This window comes from Arachis ipaensis, chromosome B6, assembly GCF_059453495.1.
Source record: "Arachis ipaensis isolate K30076 ecotype BB chromosome B6, ASM5945349v1, whole genome shotgun sequence".
Lineage (NCBI taxonomy): Eukaryota > Viridiplantae > Streptophyta > Magnoliopsida > Fabales > Fabaceae > Arachis > Arachis ipaensis.
In genome coordinates, this window is record NC_142441.1 from 82,814,543 (window position 1) to 82,823,131 (window position 8,589).

At 41.9% G+C, this 8,589-nt stretch overlaps 1 non-coding gene across 1 annotated transcript; it reads right to left on the reverse strand.

Moving 5' to 3' along the window:
* Window positions 1-283: 283 nt before the first annotated feature.
* LOC148561542 (small nucleolar RNA R71) lies at window positions 284-390 on the reverse strand. The gene has a single exon (XR_015887993.1). It is a non-coding gene; the product is annotated as a small nucleolar RNA R71 (small nucleolar RNA).
* Between the last annotated feature and the right edge of the window lie 8,199 nt (window positions 391-8,589).

Sequence of the window (8,589 nt, forward strand, 5' to 3'; positions counted from 1 at the left end):
TGAACTAAAGCCACAGCTCATCACCCTTATTCAGAACAATTGTTCATTCGGAGGAAGTGTCCAAGAAGACCCCAATCAACGTCTAACCACTTTCCTGAGGATATGCGATACTGTGAAGTCTAATGGTGTTCATCCTGACACCTATAGACTACTTCTGTTTCCTTTCTCGCTCAAGGACAAAGCATCTAAATGGCTGGAATCCTTTCCAAAGGAGAGTTTAGCAACCTGGGAAGATGTGGTGAATAAGTTCTTGGCAAGATTCTATCCTCCTCAACGGATCAACAGGTTGAGAGCTGAGGTACAAACATTCAGGCAGCAGGATGGTAAGACTCTATATGAAGCATGGGAGAGGTTTAAAGACTTGACAAGAAGATGCCCGCCAGATATGTTCAATGAATGGGTGCAGTTGCACATTTTCTATGAAGGCCTTTCGTATGATCAAAGAAGGCAGTAGACCACTCATCCGGGGGATCTCTGAACAAGAAGAAGACCATTAACAAGCCATAGATGTCATTGAGACTGTAGTAGAGAATGACTACTTCTATGCTTCTGAAAGAGGCAACACTAGAGGAGTGATGGAGCTGAACAATGTGGATGCACTGCTGGCCCAAAACAAGCTTATTACCAAGCAGCTGGCTGACCTCACCAAGAAGATGGAGAGGAACCAAGTAGCAGTAATCACCACCTCATCAACAACCCAAGAAGGGGGTGAATGCAGAGGCAGAGGGTGAGCATGAACAAGCCAACTACATTGGAAACTCACCCAGGCAGACCCATGATCCATACTCTAAGACCTACAACCCTGGTTGGAGGAACCACCCAAACTTTGGGTGGGGAAATCAACAAGATCAAGGCCAAGATCAGAGGCGTCACAACCCCAACAACAATACAGCTCACCAACATTCCACACAGAGATCATATCAACACCACCCTAAAAACACCTCTTCACATCATTACCAAAACCAAAATAACCCTTCTCATCCCTCCAATCCCAACCCACCATCATCTGATGATAGACTCTCAAGGATTGAGACTCTACTTGAAGGCATATGCAAAGAAATTCAAGACAGTAAAGCATTCAAAGAAGAAGTGCGGTCCAATATGCAGAATCAAGATGCTGCTATCAAGAAACTTGAGACACAAATTGGGTACCTATTCAAGCAAATTCCCAGCCACAACCTTCGCAGCGATACTGACTCAAACCTAAGGGAGGAATGTCAGGCTATCACCCTTAGGAGCGGGAAAGAACTAAAGGAAACCTCCCAGAAACCACAAGAAAAGGACTCAAGTGAAAAGGAAGAGGAGCAAAATGAAGTTCGAGTTTTCACTTCGAGTTCGCAAAAAAAGGAAGAAATGCTAAAGCCAGAAGTCCCAAGAGTCCCATACCCTCAGCAATTGAAGAAGAAGGGGGATGACAACCAGTTCTTAAGATTTTTGAAAATCTTTAAGAAACTACAAATCAACATACCCTTTGCTGAAGCAATAGAGCAAATGCCGCTCTACGCCAAGTTTTTAAAGGAGCTAATGACTAAGAAGAGAAGCTGGAAGAGCAACGAGACTGTGATACTAACCGAGGAATGTAGTGCTATCATTCATCATAAACTACCCCAAAAATTGAAGGATCCTGGGAGTTTCCAGATCCCTTGTATTATAGGGGAAATCACAGTGGAGAAGGCTCTATGTGACTTAGGAGCTAGCATAAATTTGATGTCAGTAGCTATGATGAGAAAGATGAAGATCGAGGAGGCTAAGCCAGCAAAAATGGCCTTACAACTGGCAGACTGTTCGTTCAAATTCCCTCATGGCGTAGTGGAAGATTTGCTGGTGAAAGTGGGGGATTTCATCTTCCCAGCAGACTTTGTAGTGCTAGACATGCAGGAGGAAGCCAAGGCCTCCATCATCCTGGGAAGGCCATTCTTGGCCACTGCTGGAGCTGTCATTGATGTCCAAAAAGGTGACCTCACCCTGAGATTACACAATGAAAAGATGACATTCAATGTGTTCAAGGCCATGAGTTACCCACCAGAACAATGGGGAGAATGTATGAGGTTGGACTCACTGGAAGATGCAATGCAAGAGAGTTTCGAAGAAGAAGAACCTGAAGGGTTAACAGAGGAGGAATCAACGTTTAGTGAAGAGGCTGCAACAGCGGAGATTCATATACATGGTGCACCAAAAGAAGAGAATGAAAAATTAGAAGCACCCAAACTTGAACTCAAAGCACTGCCACCCACTCTCAAATATGCATACTTAGGAGAGAATGAAAGTTACCCAGTGACCATAAACTCATCCCTCAGCCAAAACCAAGAGGATGAACTACTCCAAGTGTTACGAAAGCATAAAGATGCCATAGGATGGATGCTCACTGACCTGAAAGGAATCAGTTCGGTCATATGCATGCATAAGATACTGTTGGAAGATGATGCCAAACCATCCATTCAATCCCAAAGGAGGCTAAACCCAGTTATGAAGGAAGTGGTACAGAAAGAAGTTATGAAGTTATGGCAGGGAGAGGTAATCTACCCGATCTCAGACAGCCCCTGGGTCAGCCCCGTGCATGTCGTCCCAAAGAAGGGAGGAATTACTGTAGTCTCCCAATGAGAAGAATGAACTAATTCCTACAAGGACCGTCACAGGATGGCGGATGTGCATAGATTACAGAAAACTCAATGAAGCTACACGAAAAGATCATTTTCCCCTTCCATTCATGGATCAGATGTTGGAAAGACTTGCAGGACACGCATATTATTGTTTTCTCGACGGTTATTCAGGATATAACCAAATAGTGGTTGATCTCAGAGACCAAGAGAAAACCCCATTCACTTGCCCATATGGAGTGTTTGCCTACAGGCGCATGCCATTTGGGCTATGTAATGCACCTGCAACTTTCCAACGCTGCATGCTTTCTATCTTCTCAGATATGATAGAAAAATTCATTGAAGTATTTATGGATGATTTCTCGGTATTCGGAGATTCCTTTCCTAGTTGCCTAAATTACCTAGCCTTGGTATTGAAAAGGTGCTAAGAGACCAATCTGGTCTTGAACTGGGAGAAATGTCACTTTATGGTGACAGGAGGAATAGTCCTTGGCCATAAGGTTTCTAACCAAGGCATTGAGGTGGATAGAGCTAAAGTGGAACTTATTGAAAAACTGCCTCCACCCAGTGATGTCAAGGCAATTAGGAGTTTTTTAGGGCATGCTGGCTTTTACAGAAGGTTATTAAAGATTTTTCAAAGATAGCCAAGCCCTTAAGCAATCTCCTTGTATCTGATACACCATTTGTCTTCGATGAAACATGCATGCTAGCATTCGAAAATTTGAAAAAGTGGTTGTCCTCTGCCCCTATCATTTCCCCACCTGATTGGAACCTACCATTTGAATTGATGTGTGATGCATCTGATTTTGCAGTTGGGGCCGTGTTAGGGCAGAGGAGAGATAACTTAGTACATGTGATATACTATGCTAGCAAAGTCCTCAATGAAACTCAGAAATTATACCACTACTGAAAAGGAGTTGCTGGCAATAGTTTTCACATTTGACAAGTTTAGATCATACCTCATTAGTGCTAAAGTGATTGTTTTCACAGATCACATAGCACTTAAATATTTGTTTGCCAAGCAAGAATCAAAGCCAAGACTAATAAGATGGATCTTATGGTTGCAGGAATTCAATATTGAGATTAGAGACAAGAAAGGAGTGGAGAACAAGGTAGCAGATCACCTATCCAGAATCCCTCATAATAAAGATAGAACACATGACACAAGTGTAAATGAGCTCTTCCCAGATGAGCAACTGATGACGGTTCACAAAGCACCATGGTTTGCAAACATTGCCAACTTCAAGGCAATTGGGGCTTTACCTCCAGAAATCAACAAACATCAAAAAAGAAAGCTCATCAATGATGCAAAATATTTTATCTGGGATGAGCCATATCTCTTCAAGAAGTGTTCAGATGGAATCCTGAGAAGATGTGTTTCAGAAGAAGAAGGAAGAGAAGTCCTATAGAACTGCCATGGCTCGTGCTATGGAGGCCACTTTGGAGGGGAAAGAACTACCGCAAAGGTGTTACAGAGTGGATTCTTTTGGCCAACCCTTTTCAAGGATGCCAAGGAAGTAGCAAGGAGTTGCAATGAGTGCCAAAGAGCTGGAAACCTACCCAAGAGAAATGAGATGCCACAGAATTTCATCTTAGAGCTGGAACTGTTCGACGTATGGGGAATGAATTTCATGGGACCATTCCCAACCTTATATTCAAACAAGTATATCTTGGTAGCAGTGGATTATGTCTCCAAGTGGGTAGAAGCTATTGCAGCCCCAACAAATGATAACATGGTGGTCATGAACTTCCTCAGAAAGAATATTTTTAGCCGGTTCGGAGTCCCACGAGCACTCATTAATGATGGAGGAAGCCATTTCTGTAACAGACCACTAGAAGCTCTTCTCTTGAGATACAGGGTAAAACATAAGGTTGTCATGCCTTACCACCCCCAAAAAAGTGGGCAAACTGAGATATCCAACAGAGAATTGAAAAGGATTCTGGAGAAAACTGTAGGAGTAGCAAGAAAAGACTGGTCGAAGAAGCTAGATGATGCTCTCTGGGCATACAGAACAACATTCAAAACACTGATTGGGATGTCACCATATCAACTGGTGTATGGAAAAGCTTGTCATTTACCATTGGAGCTGGAGCACAAAGCTCTCTGGGCTCTCAAGATACTAAATTTTGACAGCATTGCTGTTGGTGCAAAGAGGATCTTGCAGCTGCAAGAGATGGAGGAGTTTAGATCTCAAGCCTATGAAAATGCCAAGATTTATAAAGAAAAGGCGAAGAGAAGACATGACCTCCATCTGGCACCCAGGAGTTTTGAAAAGGGGCAGCAAGTACTCCTCTACAACTCCAAATTGAGACTGTTCCCAGGAAAACTCAAATCAAGGTGGTCAGGACCCTTTCTTGTCACACAGGTATCGCCATATGGACACATAGAAATCATGGATGAGAGTTCGAAGAGGACTTTCACTGTAAATGGATAAAGGCTCAAATACTACATGGGCAACATGGGGGAAAACCCCAAAGTGAAGTACCATCTCAAGTAATGGAGGAATCGTCGAGCAAGCGACGCTAAAAGAGCGCTTTGTTGGGAGACAACCCAACCTAAGGTAGTTCCCTTTTCATTGTCATTTCAATAAAGATCACAAGTAGTTTCCCCTGTATTACGAGGAGCTAAGTTTGGTGTTACACACCAAAATAATCCAAGAGTGAAAGTGTAATTCTAAGTTTGGTGTTCTACCAGAGATACTAGTTAGAATCACACTACACTCCAATGGCAAATTGCTAGCTCCAACCAATCAGGGGAACCACTTAGCAGTAGTTTAGTCTTTAGTTCATAGTTGTCTTGTTAATAACAACACATGAGGTTCTCTGCATGTATTGAATCTGTTGTACTAGGCAAGGAACTAAGTTTGGTGTTCACACACCAGATTAAGTTCAGAAATTCATAAGCATACATACAGGCTAACTATTTCTTAAGTGCTTTGGAAACAAGCAACTTCCAATAACCTTGCAGGAATCTTCTGGAGAAATAATGCACCATCATCCAAGGAAGTGGAGTAGAATGCAGAAACTATGGATGATGACAACAAAGAGACAACTAGAAACCATCACCAGAAGGTTGTATTGTTACTTAATTCCATATACTTGGAATGCTAAAAATTGGAAGTCCGAATGTGCCCTTGATTAATAGTTACTCATTAGTTTAAATCATTAGAATTTAATGCTTGTTTTCATTGCTTTTGTCATATGTGTGCTGTCCAAGATACCTGTTGCATCTTCACCTTGCCTACTTGTATGCTTGTCCTTTTAAGTTAAATAAAAAGAGAACGTATGTTATGAAAAACCAGAGTGGAGTTCATATTGTGGAGTAAGTTCCTAAGTTTATGGTATGGTAATAGATTAGCTAAATTAGTTCACCAATAAGGTAGAAAGGCAACTATCTGTCCTGAATCATATGCTTGAAACACACCCCATGAGACTAGCTAAATAACAAGATCCTAATAAGAAAAAGGGGAAAAGAAAAATGAAAGTTGGGAAATAAAAGAAAAAGAGTAAGAAATAAGGCTAGGCACCAAGGGTTTGAATCATGAGGCATGTGTCTGTGGTGCTCCTGTGTAAGGGATTTACTTGGATGAATAAGCTCTTTGGGGTGCCTTATCACTTGGTAACTTGGGTTAACTAACCCGGGATTATCAGCTGAAAGTCCACTATCAAGAGTAACCCTTGCTACAGAACACTTAGTAACCCAAAGAGGTGCTGGACACCAAGGTCTCAAGAAAGAAAATAAACAAACCATGTGCCTGTGGTGTGTATGTATGGGGGAAAGAGACTTGAGGGAGTAAGTCCTTAGGGGTGTCTTAACACCTAGCACCTTGAACCAACTGGTTCGGGAGTGCTGGCTGAAAGCTTATCTTAAAGAGTCACCCCCTCACAGAGCACCTAGTCTAAAAAGCACAATCAAACCCTGAAAACCACAAAAGGATCAATGAATAAAAGTCTCATAGGGTGCATCAAGTGAGTATTCCAGGACATGATAAAGGTCTGAAAGCCAGTGAAGGAATGAACCTAAGTTGCTATGCATGAAACCACCATAAAACCAAGGACATGACTTCCACAATAATGACTCATTTCTCTTGGCATTCCATTTATCATTCTCTTGTTCCAGTACTTGCTTAGGGACAAGCAAGCTTTAAGTTTGGTGTTGTGACGCCAGGGCATTTTGGCCAGTTTCACTGACCTTTTCTTTACTGTTTTAGGGTAGTTTTATGCATTTTCTTAGGAAATAAGCAAGTTTTGGGTAGAATTTCACTTGCATCTTGATTTAAGCAAACATTGTGCACTTTACATGATTTCATGAGAATTATGCATGAATTAAATGACAAATTGGATGATGCATGTCTCATGACTTGGATTAGAACTTTGATGCACTCTACTGCTTGATTTCAGGACAATGGAAGCAAGGAAGAACCACGTTAACAGCCACGTTAGTCTAACTAACGTGACCACTAACGTGGAAAGGGAGCTAGCTTGCAACGTTAAGGAGAAAAGTAATCGCCAATAACGTCCTCGAAGCCATCATAGCCCACGTTAAGAGTGACGTTAACTAAGTTAACGTGAACTCTAACGTGGAAGAAGAAAATGAAGCCAACATTAGTGACACTCACCTTTGTCACTAACGTTGGACCAAGCTCATATTGGCCACATTAAGAGCCACGTTAACTCAATTAATGTGGACTCTAACGTGGGGAAGCAAAAGAATGGCCAATGTTAGTGATACTCACCTTTATCACTAACGTTGGACTAAGCCACTTTGAGCCACGTTAGTTGCCACGTTAACTTAGTTATCATGGACTCTAACGTGGAGGGAGCAAAGAATCGCCAACGTTAGTGACACCCACCTTTGTCAGTAACATTGGAATGAGCCACTATGAGCAACGTTAACTCCCATGTTAACTTAGTTAACATGGATGCTAACGTGGAGGAAAGAATGATGAGCCAACGTTAGTGACACTCACCTTTGTCACTAACGTTGGAGATGGCTATCACTACCACGTTAGAAGCCACGTTAACCTAGTTAACGTGAACTCTAACGTGGGAAGTAGGGGCATTTTGGAACGTTAGTGGCAAAGGTAAGTGTCACTAACGTTCTCGAAGATTTGGCAAGCCTACGTTAAAGGTCACGTTAGCCACACTAACGTGAACTCTAACGTAGGGGGAAGGGAGGACTCTCAACGTTATTGGAAAAGGTAAGTCCCAATAACGTGTGGGAAGGACCAAGAGGCAATGTTAGTGGTCACGTTGGTGCCACTAACGTTGAAGTTAACGTAGATCATCCCTGGGTTAGGAACGTTAGTGAAAAAGGTGATTGTCACTAACGTTCTCGAACCCACACTTTCACTTAACGTTAACGCCACTAACATCCTAAGCTAAAGTCCCTGCCTGCTTCACACTTTCTCTCTGCAAGTAAAGCTAATTCCACTGAAGAGGATAACTGCTTCAAACTCAAGTTCCAAAAGCCCATATCCAAGACTTGAAGAACCAACTAGGAGATCAGAAGAGTAGTATATATAGGGGTAGTTTTGAATTAGAAAAGGGTGGGGAAATTTTAGTTAGCCTCTGTAATATTTTACTCTCTCTGCACTTCTAGTTTTACTTTTCATAATGTATTTTCCATCTATGCTTTCATTTCCCAGAGCTATGAACAACTAAACCCCTTTCATTGGGTTAGGGAGCTCTGTTGTAATTTGATGGATCAATAATAGTTTTCATTACTCTTCTTCTTTCTTTTCTCTTGATTTTACTAGAAGGCTTTCAATCTTCATCCAATTGGGTAGTTAACTTGGAAAAGAAGCTATTCATACTTGGATCTCTTCTGAACCTTGGAAGAGGAATGAAGAGATCATGCTAGAAATGCTTTCTCATGTTGGACCAAATTGGGGTTTGGGCGGATATGGTGACATATAATTCTCCCAATACTTTGATTTGGAAATACATGTGGTATAATCAGTGACCACACTTCATCTCTTCTCATGAGCAA